Source organism: Aythya ferina (genome assembly GCF_964211825.1).
Source record: "Aythya ferina genome assembly, chromosome: 7".
NCBI lineage: Eukaryota > Metazoa > Chordata > Aves > Anseriformes > Anatidae > Aythya > Aythya ferina.
In genome coordinates, this window is record NC_140302.1 from 24,751,624 (window position 1) to 24,767,094 (window position 15,471).

The following is a 15,471-nucleotide window of genomic DNA, read 5'->3' on the forward strand; positions in this document are numbered from 1 at the left end:
CCAGACCTCCTGGTGCCCTTGCCAAGCTCTCAGCCGTTCCTCGCCCCTTGCTGCAAAATTGCTTTGTCCCAGGTGGCTTGGGGGGTCCCAGCAAGGGGGGAGTGAATGAATTGTGTTTGCTGTGTCTCTCCACTCTGCGTGTGCCATGCGGGAGCTCTCCCTAGAGGTGATGAATCGGTTTATTGCACTCCTCCCCGCACCTCACCTGCCTGAGGGGTCCTTCCTGCATGTCCTCCAAGAGATTTGGGGCAGCCAGGGAGGTGCAGAGCATTCGGAGGCCCAGCCGGCAGCACAGGGGAGGGAACAACCTCAAACGCTCCCCGAGCTCCAGCTCAGGGCGTCACAAACACGCTGCAGCACGTGGCAAACTACCAAGGCGTCCCGAGGCTGCTAGGAGGCAAGGTAACAAAGAACTTCTAGAACTAAAAATGCCAGCTCAGGAGAAGAAACCAATCCAGTAGGTGGCGGTTCTGAAACCCAGGGGAGCTATTCATGCAAGCCACGTACCGAAATCTCGACTCACGCTCTGCTTAGGAAGAACAATACAGAGAAATGGGTGGAGGACTCCCCAGCATGTACTTTAATGTTTCCGATAACCCAGGGCCACCAGGTCCCAGATGCACAGAAGTCAGGGTGATCAGGGTCCAGGAGAGCCAACAAACCAAGCTCTGGACAATAGGATAAACCCCTCCTTTGGCTCCTGCTGGTACAGCATAAAAAAAGGGGAAAAAAAAAGGCTTGTGACAAAGCAATTTGCAAAATTTGGTGGAGAGCTTTTGGAGAGCTAAGGACAATGTAAAGGTGGTTTTCAAAAGCGTAACAGGAATGAGAAAAGTCCTACCAGCAGAGCAGAAGCATTATAGACCAGAGAGGAGGAATATTGTAGAAGGGGTAGAATTCTTCATGAGATATTTCTAGTTTGCATTTAATAAAAAGGATGATAATGCCAGGCCGGCATTAAACCCTTAATGAGACAAAGTGCTTCCCATTCATTTTGCAAACAAAGGGCATATTAAACAATACACAACAGACACGAACATTTTTAACGAGCCAGTCTGATAAAATCTCCCCAGGAACCCTAAAATAATTAACTGGATATATTTCAGGCTACGTCAGCTTTACCTGATGCCAAACCTAGGAAATGGGAAATGCAGTGAAAATGGCAATGCTGGATTCAATTAACGAAGAATTAGAAGATAAAAAACAAATTGATCTCAGTCGAGGTATCGATAACACTATGCATCTAGTTCACATCTACAAATTTTGGGGAATTACGTGTACCTGCACACAGCAAGGCTCCCAAACCAGTAGACTTCTGATGTGCTCCAAGCTGCAGGGATGGCATGGATGCCAAAAGATGCTCTGGTCTGCCTCTGATCTGCAGCCCCACGCGCATACCCGAGCTGGGAGCTCACACACACAGCTCCTTCCTCTCCTTCCCAGCTCCAGACGACAGTTCAAACCTCTCTGTGCTACTGCCAGCACTGCTGCTTAGCAGCCAGTGGCAACTTGCTTCCAAAAGGTGTTTTCAATTAGTGATGCTTTTGGAAAATGAATATGTCCTCGACTTGAAACGTCTGGCAATGCTGGAAAGCCCCCGGTTTCCAAATATAAGTAGAGATGTTTGTAAATGATCTAAACCAGAAAATTCCCCTTTTTTTCCTCTCTGTGCCTAAAGGTAAGTTCTTCATTCGAAGAACTTCCACTTCTGGGTGGCCACCTCTTCGATGTAGTGACTTCAGGTCCTATCAGAACACTAAATTATTTCCAAAAGAAACATCAAAGTGTATCTGAGCTCCTGATAATTATCCTTGAGGTTGGCTTTAAGCAGGATAATTCTGTACGGCCAGGACAGGATATTAAAGAGGTAGAGACCTGCTGTTAAGGACCTGTTAACGATACCTACAGATGCAAGTAGTGAATTCACAGCAGATCCCACCTGTGCTTCATACAAAGATCTTTTATATAATGTTAACCTCATACCACAGTCCTTGCTTGGAGGATTGTGCTGGTCCTTCCACCCCCAGCTTGCCCTTTCAGACGCTGGCTCTGGCAGGGGTATCTGCTTCCCTTGGGCCCCACCACAGAGCTGGCCTCAGCGAAGCTGAGTTTCCAAGAGAGAGCTTTTAGTCAAATTGGTAAAGTATTTCCAGACACACACTTATCTGAGGATAGTCTGAGAGATGACAGTATCTCCTGGGTTATTTCTGCATGGGTAAGGTACAAGAAGGCAGAATGCTACTCGAGTGGCTTATGATAGGGTTTGATTTAATTTCAGGCTGAATTTTATCTGTGTGATGAAGCCAGATGTTAAAGAAATGGCTATATAACAACAAAGAGATAAAAATATATTTAACAAAGCTCTGTTTATGGGTATTTTTATCATTTCTACCGACAATCATATCCACAGAGTGGCTGTACGATGCCTAGAGATGTAGCAATAATCCTGGACCTGAAAATGCATTAGATGCCCTAAAAAAACACAGATCAGATGAACCGGGAGTTTTTTAGGGTAATCCTCAATTTCTATCCAAGGAGTTCTGTTTGGGTAGGAACTCCAAGGAGCATTAGTTATTTAAAATATTAAATATGACTTAATTATCATCAATTTCATGGATGGTTAAAAAGGAGTTCGGAAAAACACTCTGAAATCCACGGTGCAACTCTGCAAGGAGCAAACCTCAAATCTGACCCTCTCTGAGTACCAAGAGACCATCTCTTCTCCTCAATCATCTGTAATTGAGTTTACTGCCTTAAAATAGAAACCACAAATTCTCCAGTCAGCTAATGAGAATGTTTTCCAGCTTCTACAGAGCTCGTGCTTCTCAATATCTCCCGCAGAACTGCCATTTTAGTTAAGTCACTTCCAAAATGCTGCCTGTTACACAAGCAGTTTGTCAGGGGGAGTGCTGATACCCCATTTCTCTAAGCCCAACGCCAACGTGGCCAGCACCGTCCCACCGCTAGAAAAAAGAAGGCAGACCATCCTTAAGGAATGCGAGACTCGATCCAGAAGAGCAAGAGCCATGCCACAGAGAATAATCAGCAAACATGAGCTCTCACAGAAATGCTGTGACCGCAGGTCAAATCTGATCCTTGCATGTACAAGGCTACCAAGCAGGACTCTATGTGCCTGCCTGCTGCTGCTCCGAATGCTGCTGGAGAACTCTCTTCGGTCACCTGTCCCCATTCAAGAGCAATAGTGATTATATTGAGGAAGGAATAAAGCTATGAGAGAGTAAAGTCTGGAGTGGAAGCTTGCCAGTTTGCGGACAGCTGCTCTGCAGGTGATCTGAAATAGCCTGGAAGCGTCTGCACACAGGAAGGGCTCTTCAGTCCAGTGATGACAGGACATGAGCCTGTGACTGGAAATTAAATAAATCCACACAAAGTATTAACAGGGAGGATAATCAACTGCAAAACAAAATGTTGAGGTAGTTTTTTCTATCACTAAATGAAGGGGAGAGGATGTTCAAATCAGCCTTTTTTCACGGAGGCAAGAAATAATGCCAAAAAGAAAGTCACAGTAGGTCAGTCAAGCAGAGTATTGTGCCTCGGGTGACTCTTCCTCACCTTAAAAATGACATACCAGTGAATAACAGGCTGAGGCACAAACAGTCTTGGACAGAAGAATGGAAGAAACTCACTTCCTTTAGGAAAGGTTTTCTGCAGGAAAAGAACACCGCAGCCTGCAGCAACCTCTGCTGCAGGATTCCCCAACTGCTGTCCAATTGACCACCTGCCAAAAGCAAGCACGGACCTGGCTAATAACATAATGTTCTCACTGCTTCTTGTTTCCAGCTGTTAAATTCCAGTAAGAAACCCATAAGATAGTTCAAATACTTTGCTCATCCTGTTTTTCCCGTAAGCAATTGCTCTACTTACACAAGGTCTTAAAAGATTAAAAAGTAGGGGTGAATTTGATCTCTGCTGTGATACCGTCCACCCTAAAGAAAATATTTAAGAATTCACACGTGTTTGCTTTAGCTGCAAACCAGGGGGTAAGCTTTGATGCAAATGCCCACTAGAATTGGAATGTGATGTTTGGTATCTGCAGATACTAATTCCATTGCTACGAAGCTGAAGCACAACAGTGCTGGCTGGGCTGCAGGTTAACACAAACAGCACAAAAGGCAGAAATGTCAGCATGGAAACGAACACACCGAATTCTGCAAATCAGAACGGAAAGCCAGCATAAACTTTTCTATTCCACCCCTGCTGCTTTGCTTCAGAACAAACTAAAACCTCTTTAGGCGTTAATCTTTGGATTTGTTAGCAGTGCTTTTTTTTAGCAAGCATTACCTCCAAGTAACACTCTCGGTGTTCAGACCTGTGTAAGGACCTGCCACCAGCTGAACACCTCCGTGCGAGTCTGTAACTCGCAGAGAGTGAACAAGATGCAACGTGTCATCCCCGGAGAGCAAACTGGAAAGCCATCTCTCCGCATTCTGATTTCCAACCAAGGAACTGCTGCCACTCTAACCTGCTATTAGGGATTATACAACAGTAGCTCCTTTGGCAGCGGATCCACGGTATTTCACAACAATGACGCCTTTCATTGGATTCCGCTGTGCTACAGGACGCAAAGGCAGACTTAACGGGCCCTTCCAGGAGCGTGGTGGTGAGCGACAAAGTATTTGAGATGCGCAGCTCCGATCTGGCACACAGTCATCCAGGAAGCATGCAAGTGGGTCAGCTTGGATAACGCAAAGAGCCCAAAGCCCTCTTTATCTTCTGAACACGGAAGGTAGGGAGGACAACATTTTCTTGGCTTTCCTTACTGTCAGTGCTTACTGGTTAAAAAAAAAAATAAAATAAAATTATTTTCTCTGAAGATCGTGGTCCCTGAAAGTTAAAAAGTTAAAGGGAAGTTAAAGGAAAAATAAGGATGATTTTTTAAAAGACACTTGAAACCTATTCGACGGTGGATGGGACCTCTCTCCAGGCTTGCAGGCTGCATAAAGAGATGTGACAGCAGGATCTGCAGCTGAGCCATCTCCGCAGGTTGGAGGGGCCAGTTCCTACCTCCCCTTGCTGAAAGCTGTCCCTGCTCAGCCCAGGTGCAGCCAGCTGGCCAGTCCACACCAGTCCCCCGGGCATCTGGATGCAGCGCTAGCCGAGGGACGTGCTGCTGAGTAAAGCAGCCAGCGTACTTTAACAAGGGAACACGGACTCCTCCTTCCTAAGAAAGCTGCTGAAAATAAACACTGAGATCAACAGCTGAAGATGATCTGGTAATTCTGAGAGCTGCTCAGTCAAAACCAGTGAGAACTTTTTTTTTTTCCTGCGAGGAGTTGTCTTTTGCAGCATCATCCCCTGCCTCCCCACCTTCTTTAAGGAAAAGCTTACCAAATATGCATGTATTTACTTGGTCTCTCTTCTTTCTGAGATCTCACCTATCAATAACAGGCAGAGCACTCACATCATTGACAAATGAGCCTGTTTTTCCAAAAGAAGGATGAGTGGAGAACCATGGAACTGAAGGGGACAAAGGAGAGACAGCCTTAAGCATGGCCACAGAGTTCATACACAAAACGGGGCCACAAACACGCAGAGTGCAAAATAATGACACTCCTTGGCTACAAAGGCACTGTGAAGATAAATACAGAAATAATTTAGTAAAGAAGGTCTTAATTCTCAGTTCTCCTAGTATATCGTGCTCCAGAAGCACACCAGCCTACGATAGATTCCATGGGTTCCTATTTTTGCCCTTAAATAATGGTTACCCACCTCTCTTCCACAAAGCCTTCCTTGATGCTGATCCAGGCAGGAAAGGCAAGAACCTTGTGCACCCAGGCTCAGCTCACCCACATCACCCCTGGGCTGGCCCTCACACCCTCCTGAAACGTTCACCCAGGCCAGAAGGACAACACTCACCTTCCCTACGTTGCTCCCAGCTAGCAGCCACCCTTCACCCTCTGTCTTTCCTGCCCCTGCTCTTGGTGAGCAGTCCCACGCAGCAGCTCTCTGCCTACGAGAAGAAAGCCCCGCAGACAGCTGTGCCGACCGACTGGGCACGGGGATGAAACCCAGGTACCGTGAAGCCTGTGGGTGTTTCAAAGAGCTCGGAGCTGTGCGAACTTCCCTTCTGCACACAGACAGCTCAACTCGTTCCTTTCCTGACCTGTTTTTTTAATCAGAGGCAAACACAGTAATTATAGTCTGCCTGATTACAAATGAAATTACAAACCTGTCCTTAGGGCACAATAGTGTCCCCACCTACACCTTATCGGCCCCCAGATCTCATTTAATCTTGACAGATGTGTAGTACTGAGGCACCGTTGCAGGAAACTCTTTGAGTAAATTAATTTGACGAACACCTTCTCTGCAGCACCCCACGCTCTTCCAAAAGACGGCTTATCCCTGCAGCACTTCTTATGCAGCCTACGTGACTCAATTCATCAGAAAAAGAACTGAATAAACTAAGAACATCAACCTCTGATGACTTGGAGCTTTTGCTGACTCTGGCTTCCTTTTGATAACCTAACTGTCTCGGCTTTATCAACTGATACCAAAGGCCTACATTATACTGTTTCCAACAGTATCGACCTCTTTTCTTCAGAAACTTTTTGCAACCCTTTCCAAGTACAACACAAAGCACGAAGCTCGTTTGGGGAAAACCGTCAGCTTTCCATGGGCCCTTCAGTTCACTGCTTTTTAGTATTTTAGATCAATCCTGCTGACACAGGAGGTTGTGCCCTGACAGGAGCTGAGGAGGGCACACAAGATGTTCTCCCTGTGCTAGTCCCAACACAGACTGTGCTCAGGGAGGACACAGATGAAATGACAGATCTACTGCTGCAGCTGTGACCTGGAAGCAGCCTTCCAGCCTGAAGGGTGAGAGAGCATTAAAAAAGAACTAAGACAGCACTGTCAGCAGGTCCTCGTTATCCCGAGATCAGAACCAAGAGCTCCCGACACCAAACCTTGCCTTTGGCCACGGCTTCTCTCTTCGGGGAGCCTGAAGTGTCTCGTTAGTGCGGAGTTGAAGACTCATTCAACAGCACAGCCGGGTGCTCCTGCTGCAGATGAGCGAGCAGCCAGAATCCCCTGCATCCTGAGACACCTTTAAAGCACTCAGTCCCAGGCAGAGCAGCGTGACAGCCCCAAGTCACTGAGAACGTTACCTCACCTACTGTAGTTGCTAAAAACAAGCCGACCACGTGCCCAGCCGGCACTGAGCCTCCAGCGTGGCCACAGAAATGCCTCCTCCTAACTCCTTCCTAACAGCACTTGGAAAAACCTCAGCCCGGCCCTGAACATCACAACATGGGTCTTTTGGAGGACACTTCTCTGCATGCCCTAACCTTGCCAATATTTGTTCTTGACCCCACCAGAACACTTCAATTTATGAGGCCTGAAAGTGCTTTTTATTACTGTCTTTGTTAATATCTACCCGCTGCATGGCTGTGAAGAAAAACGAGTGGTAGATGAGTAAAACATTGTTGGTTTTTCATCATCCTTTCCCTCCTGATTGCTCAAGCCTAGCAAGCAGATTTTTTTGGCCTTGGCTTGTAAAACTGCCAAGTACAATTCTGCAAGAGAAGTTACAATACATGTAAAAGAAGAGTTAAGAACCTACCTAATGTATTATTCGAGGTGAAAAAACATAGGAATGGTTAGATCATGTGCTTTTAATAAACTCTTAGAAAGGCCACAGTGTTACTGCCCTGGATCAGAACTAATAGAAATCCCCAAATTATTGAAGGCTACATATGTATATTTCAGCTCAGATCACAGCAAGGAAAGCTCTTGCCAATTTGTATACAATTTGCTCAAAAACATCACACACATCTGCTCCTGATTCCAGCCCTAGCATTTTTTTAACACCCTCACGCTCTGTAAAACCATTCCATTTCAACACTACTCTGCAGAGGATATTAAGAAACACCAGAACACGTGAGCCACTCATTCTGCCCAGCATGCCTGCAGTCACCAAGTGATTAATAGTACGGGTAAGTTAAATTCACATTATTGACTAAAAAGGACTTAGCAAAAGATCTTCTGGTACGCCAGTCACTGCTCGTGTAGAGAGGGCATTTTGAAGAATGGAGCAGAGGGATTTTATGTCTACTTACTTGAACCACTTACAGATTTAGTTAGCAAATGCTCATTGTTATAATTTTTCCCCAGAATTCAGATCACCGGTACACCAACTGACTGATGCTTGCAACGTGAAGTGGCAAGTGAAATCTGACTCCTGCCTCAGTTTCCAGACAGCAAAACGAACAGGTGATTTACCAGTCTGGCTTGCTTCTATGTTAAATTCCTCCTTCCAGCTTCACTCAGCTGCTTGGATTACGACGACGGCAGCTACCAGAACTGACCCGGAGGAGCAGTCTCCAGGGTCAGCCTCAAGCTAACAGGTGCTCAGAGCACCTGGAATTCACGTTCATCTCATCAGATTTCTTCACGGACTGAGCTCATCCTGATCGAAAAGCACATACAGAGAATGAGGTTAAAAAACTGGAAATGAACAAGAAATGAACAAGAAGCAATTATGCAGCAGCTATGGGTATCTGTTCCTAACGGGTCTCAGTGAATACGGCATGGGATGTCAGAAAGGACGGGATTTATCCAAAACACTCAGGACCAACTCTTGCAGACATTTCCTGTGACTTCTATAGGCACCTCTCTTTGCATAGGCTTGAGCTGAATTGCTCTGCAATGTCCAAAAAGGCGAGCTGGAAACTTCAGAAAGCAACATTTGAAATACATTTGCCAATGCATACAGATCTTCCACTGGAGAAAAAGAAAAAAAAAAAAGATAAAAACCATCTCAGAAGGAGGTGGAAAAAAGAAAGGAAACCAACATGTAAAAATATTATTATTATTATTATTAATTGCAACTGGTTTCACTTACCAACTTCCCAAATTACCTGCCATTTAGCTTACTAGCCCTTACCCTTTGATGTTATTAGTGGTAATCACTGTGTTATGTTTACAAAGCACTGGCATACATCTCACTCAGTGCTTCCTTGGCTTTCTTGAGGGCAGAACATTCACATGCTCTTCTCTGACCCCATGTTCCTAATTATTTCTGTGCATGCCTACATACAACTCATCACCAACTGAACTGACCCAAACACCAGCTGAATCCAGCTGGTCTAGAGATTTTGCTATGCTTTGTACTAACCCATCCGTCTTCTCCCCTTCCAATTTACCTGCTGTTCTAGGTTATTTTAGAAGCTGATTAGAAAGTTTCTCTTGACGAATTCCACAGCCAGATGTGCCATGTTTGATGCAAAAGCCAAGAGGCACCCGGTCCAAGCAGCAACGTATGAGCTGATTGCCTCCTGTTCTCCGAAGGCACTAAGGGATACCCGTTAGAGCAGCAGCCCTGCTCCCTCCCAGACCCAACACACACAGCTGGGATGCAGCTGGGGCTACCGCAGCAGCGCCAGCAGCAGCTGCTGCCCGGGAAAAGGCAGCAGCTCGCCCCAAAATAGGTGCAACCCACCCCAAAACAGGGGCAACCCACCCCGAAGGTGCCTCAACCCACAGCCGCCCTCCGCAACTGCAGGGCTGGACCACCCGGGTTGGAAAGTATTTTTTGGAAGTGTACCTTCACAGAGGGTTCGGCGAGGATTTGCTTCCTGAAACTCCAGCTATAACGCATCTTGAGTGTTTTGTGTGTTATGCCAATGATAACACGGAGAAGTACAAGGCCTGGGTCAAAGCCAGTTAATCCAAAGGGCTGTTCTTAAATAAACAGTGGGAAACCATTCTGCTTGGGAGCCTCCCGCAGAAAGCCGTGCAGGAAGTCTCTGTTTTCTCCTTTCCACTGAACCAATTGTGCCAAGTAAGGTTTCACGATAATCTGGTAGTAAGCATATATGCAAAACAGTACGCCTTTGTTTGAAAAGAGCTGGGAGCGGTGAATATTCTCTAACTTAATTAAGCTGAGTTTGGACTGCGTAATGACTTCAAGGAACCTTTGTTTTTAAATAAATCAGAAGTGGTAGGATGAGGCAGAATGGGAATTTTGGACACCGAAACAGTCTTCGTATTTACAGTTTGAGTACAAAACAAGCAGTGTTAGGGCACATTGTCCCCACGCATCTGTCTCTACTAACTCACTTCACACCTCGGTGCCACTTCCAAATCCCAGGAAGCCACTTCTGCTTGGGCCCCCCCTTCTCCTCCCATCCACCTACAGAAGCCGTGCCCACACCTCCTTTATCTTCCAAAAAGAAACCAACAGATCGCTTGTGTACCACCATCACTGCGACTCCTGCTCTCCACAGTTCATGCGCTCACACCTTTGCAGAATGTAAAGCAGTTTTACCTGGTGAGATGCACAAGGTAAGAACCAGCTCGCTTCCTTTGCTTACATGTTAACAGAAGGCAGCCTACAGATAAGCACAGCGGGGTTTCCAACCTCCCCAGCTCGGTCTGAACTCTCTCTCTGATGAAACTACCAAAAGAGGGCTGGAGGTGCTGGTAAATCCAGCAGCAGGTATTCGTGCCCGAAGGATGCTAAGCTAAGGTCACCAGCGAGCAACAAGCTTAGCCTCCACCGCTCTGTAGCAGACTTGAAAAAAAGTGACAGGCCCGCGAGGGCTGGCACACAGCCACTCGCTGCTCCTCCACGTGGGGACCCAGGCGTCCAGGAAGTCGAGGCAAATGTGCTCCTGACCTTACAGCAAGGTGCACACGCTGCCGTTACACACCGAGGGAGCGGGCAGATGCAGCAGTCAGCAGCAGACACAGACTGCTGTGGGTTTTCAGGCTGAATCATTCAGGCTCCTTTCTCAATCTCACGCTGTCATATAAAAAAAAAAAAAAAAAGATTTTCCCTACCGTAGCTTTGCACAGCCAGGCCTCCCAAGCACCTTTTTAGCCCTGCAAACATGTGAATGAGACTTAATAACTACCCTTACGCAGCCAGGTTTGGATTGCCAATTGCTTACAGTGGCTACCTTCAATACCTGCGCAATATTTTCCAGATGTTGCTTCACATCTATTTACTGTACATTAAGTTCTATTTATTGTGCACACTGGATTGTCTCTGCGGTTGTGTTAAGAAAGCAGAGTCATGTTATACATGCTGTCTATGCAGAGTACACAGTCCAAGGTTTTAGGAACCATTCCAGCTAACGAGTCGTGATTAAAAAAGCAAAATACAGATGACTGCTACATGCATCATAGCCATGACACATAATAACAACTTCTTTAGTAGCATAAAACAGACGTTTTACAGCAAGAAATATTTATATGAATGTGCACTTTACAAATACTCAAACAATAAGATATGCTTGAGCACAGAATAGCCAACGTTTAGAGACTCACACCACGGCCATATCAAGTATCATTGTCAAATGATGTTTGTGCTGCCAACATAATAAATACAATTTATAAATTAGATGCCATACAGACAGTAAGTGAAGAATTCCCATGCGCTGACTTAGTAACATGTCTCATCCCAAACACATCCCAAAGAGCGAGACAAGGCTTCCACTCCCGGGCACGCTCTGTTTGGTTTTCTGTCCTATTATTCTCACCGCTAAAAAAGCCACAGCTGGTTTATATCAGGACAGCCAGCGTTTGTGAGCCACCCCGATGTAAGGGCACGGCATAGAGCAGGCACGGGGAACTCATCCCAAGGTACATCATCGCCCAGGCTGTCCTCTGTTGACGCACAGCGCTGTCCTCAGCTTCCCTTGGGGCAGAGCCGAAGTGCCTGGCCCTCTTCATGGCTTTGTGCTGGACAGCATACGAGCGGTTCTTATCCCGAGGTGATTAGTTACAGAGGTGTGTTTTCAAACGAGTGAAGACAAGGCACGGCCCTGCCAAACAGCAAGCCAGTTCCTATGACAACTTTCCACTGCAGCCTAGCTGGAGCCCATTAATGCACCTTCCTCAGGCCAAGCAGCTTCTGCGTGGCAATGCTGCCGCGGGTCCTAGGGGCTCTGCAGGACTGACCAGCAGTGGTGAGCGACTGGTTGCACTCTACTGGATCACCCCGATCCCACAGCGCTCCCCCGTTTCAAGTTTATACAACAGAAGGGGCTCTCGGTGCCCACAGAGCACGTGGGACTCAAAGGCTTTGGATCGCCTCCGTGTGCACCAAGGAACCGTGGCCAGCCCTGGGCCATCCCCAGATAACTGCTCCCTGCAAACTAACCGTGTCATTTTTTAAGTGAAGCATTATTTTATTGAGCTGACCTGCAAATAATGGGTATGAGGTGAGCATATAAACCTATCTGCTTTTCCAATGAACATCGGTTAAACCCCGTATTTTAATAGCTTGCTTCCCTTCTACTTTAGATGCAAAAATAACATACCTGTAGTTTTCTGGAAGAAATACAACATTCCTTTCCATGTTTCCCTGAAGAGTACAATACCATGGTGCTTACCAGTAAACACCAAACTAAGCTTTCTGTTTTTTCATAAACATTCCCCTTGAAGCTAAATACGAAAAGCCTAGGATAAATCATGTTTTAAAAAGGTTTTATAAACTTCCATTTCACAGCTATATTAGGAATCAAACATGACAAAGAGTATCAACCGAAGGTATTTTTGTTATTAAAAATTGCCTATAAACTCGAAATTTGCCTGGGAAAATTTCAGCTTGCATCTGACTTTTGCCAGCGTATATCCTAGAAACAGTGTATATAACGCTAACGCTACCAAAGCAAACATAGTAACGGGCTCTAAATTTCAAACCTCAGCTGAAAACATTTCTCCCGTTCTTACAATTTTTCTCCCATTTATCTCTACAATTGTACTTCATTCAATGGAGCGTTTTAGATGTAATTCGGTGGTGCATTTTGCAATACAATTTGCTTGAATGAAGCTATACAGAGTAAAGGTTGTATTGTACTATATAATGAAACAACGTCCATGCTTGAACAAACTCCAACTGCTGTTAATCAAACCAGCAAGTTCCTGAATGATCTTTTGGAGTCAGGACTAATGGCAATAGATTATTTTAAATAGCAGCTCCACTCTCAAATATGTTTAGGCTGACAAGGGCTGTGACAGACTTCCGCAGCTAAGCGGATGAGCTTGCAAGCGAAACGTTACGTTTTTTCCTCGTTGCTGGAACCACAAACTCAGCTCGCGCACCGGAGGCCGAAATGCAGTTCTGAGTTTTGATTCTGGTTTTCAGTAAAGCCGCGCAGCACCTGCAAAGACCTGCAACCCTTCCTACTTTCAATTCGTTCACCGATCTTTATACATTTCCTTCCTCCCAAAGCAAAGAGGTGTACGGATCGACACCACGTTTTGGCTGGTGGCGAGATGTTACACGGAACCAATACAGGTAAGGAGGAGACGTTTTTCTGTAGTCACTTAAAAAGCATATTGCGATCTTTGAGGTTCAACGGTAAATCTTCCAGAGCTATAAATAAATAAATAACGAAACTTCTTTAAAAAGTAGTAATCGTGCCTTGGAAGGAAGGTTTCCAAAACCATGACTGAGAGGACCTTCAGCATCCAGCCTGGCAGCCTTCTAGCGCTGGAGTAAAACTTGGGGATTTCATCATCTCGCTGGTTCCAGGAATGTTTAAAGCCAGCCTGCGCTACAAGAAACTGCGCTGCCCTGTTCAGTCACGCAGTCTATCAGAAACCCGTGTAGGATTGTTTCCGTCACGTATTTTGCAACAGCATTTTTGGCACAAAAAGGGAAGATTTTTTTTTTAAAAAAGAAAGGCATAAGCAAATGAGAGGAAAGGGGTTGTGTGTTGATTTTTTTTTTTTTTAAACTGTTATTTGGTGCCTGGCTCCTGCCTTTCAGCCCCAGCCTGACACACACAGACAGACCGAGAGCACCCGAAACACCACAGCGGTGACAGGGAAGGGAACTTGGGAGGGAAGGGAGAGGGGGGGGACCGTGAGGGCACCGTGAGGCAGCAGCGGGGGGCTACCGGGGTCCTCCCCTGCCCTGCCTGACGGAGAAAGCCCGGGGGCGAGCAGCGGGAGCTCCACACGCCCCCCGCTCCCCCATTCTCCTCACGCCGGGCCGCGGCCATAGCCCCCCAAGCCCCGGCTGAGGGGAGCGCCCCCCCCCCCCCCTTTCCCCAACGGTCCCCTCCAACGGTCGCCGCCGCCACGCGCCCGGCGCGCGCACGCGCGCAACCCCCGCCCGCCCGGGAGCGCGCGCACTGCCCCCGCGCGCCCGGGCCCGCTCTCACCTCCCTCCGCGCCGCGCTCGCCACAAGTGCCCCGCACCAACTGCCGCAGCGCCCCGCCGGCGGCACTGCGCAGGCGCGGCCCCAAGCCCCGCCCCTCCTCCTCCTCCTCCTCCCTCTCCCCCTCCCTCCCCACGGCCGGCGCTAGGGAGCGGGGAGAAAGTGCGAGGCTGGTGGAGGGACGCAAGGGAGCGGGGAGAAAGTGCCGAGCGCCGCCACAGCCGCAAAGAGGATCCCTCTCTGTCCTCCCCCCCTCGGCCCCGCGTTGTCCCCGCTGCCCGTGTTTTCCTTCATCTGGCTGAAGGAGCCCGGGTTTTCGTTGAAATAAAGCAGTTATTGGCTAACTTGGGCTGAGCGTGGTTGTGGAGTGGGTTGGGGCGAGGTGAGGGGGTGTTTGGGAGGTGTGGGGCAGGCAGCGTGAGCTCCCCGTTTTCACAGAGCCGCAGACTAAGTGGTAAGGTCATGTCCTGGATGCCACCATGCTTTGTAATCTGCAGTTGGATAATATGCCTTGTGAAAAAAAAAAAAAACAAACATATTTGCACTTCAAAGTTGCTGCCAGGTTGGAAGAGACCTCCAAGACCATCTGGTCCAACCGTCCCCCTGCCACCACTGTCACCCACTGAACCACGGCCCTAAATAGACTCGGAGAATCATTCAGGTTGGAAAAGATCTAAAAGAAAGGAGGAAAAGGAAAGGAAAAGAAGAGCAGCTCTCCTTTCCAGCTGTCCTCCTTGAGCCCCAGCAGGGTCCTGGCCACCTTGGTGCCACCAAAATGGCACCAGGGTGTCCCTGCAGGGCGACAGGTTTCAGCAGCCCTGACAGCTCCCAAACCCCACACTCATGTCGCTCTCCCCTCCTACATCCAGCTCCCACACACCTCCCTCCTCCAGCATTTCTTTTCCAGCCCTGCTCCCCTTGTCCCCCCAGGGACGCTTCCCCTCGGCCTGCCCTCTGCACAGCGGCACCGAGCCGCCCTTGTGCTGTGGGGCTGGATGCAGGCCTCATGACCCTCACACAGCCTCCAGACTCCATCACCCTGTCCAAAATGGGGCTGGAAGGGATCCTCCTGACAGCACAAGCCTGGAACATTCACCATTATTTTTAACTAAAGCCAAAAGTTCAGTTGTCACACAGCCACAGCAAGTGGGGGAGTCACACGGGTGGGAAGCTCAGCCTGTGGGCATTGTGCACGCCGAGCCACAGCCTCGCACCTCTGTGTGCCCTGGGTTTATCTTGGCGTGCCTCGTCTGGGCACCAAAGTGAGTGGCTTTACCTGGAGATGTGTCCTCCTCAATTTGGGAGCTCCTTTCCACACATCCTTGTGGCTGTGCCA

At 47.7% G+C, this 15,471-nt stretch overlaps 1 protein-coding gene across 2 annotated transcripts in view; it reads right to left on the bottom strand.

Moving 5' to 3' along the window:
* Positions 1 to 15,471, bottom strand: part of NT5C2 (5'-nucleotidase, cytosolic II) — a 100,972-nt gene that overhangs the window by 43,294 nt on the left and 42,207 nt on the right. Inside the window, exon 1 of one of the 2 annotated variants that reach the window (XM_084526280.1) lies at positions 14,139 to 14,203. The exons of the other annotated variant lie outside the window; for it this stretch is intronic. The gene's annotated coding sequence lies outside the window, so the exon portion shown is untranslated. Of the gene's footprint in view, positions 1 to 14,138; positions 14,204 to 15,471 lie in introns of those variants that run through there. 2 annotated transcript variants of the gene reach the window in all.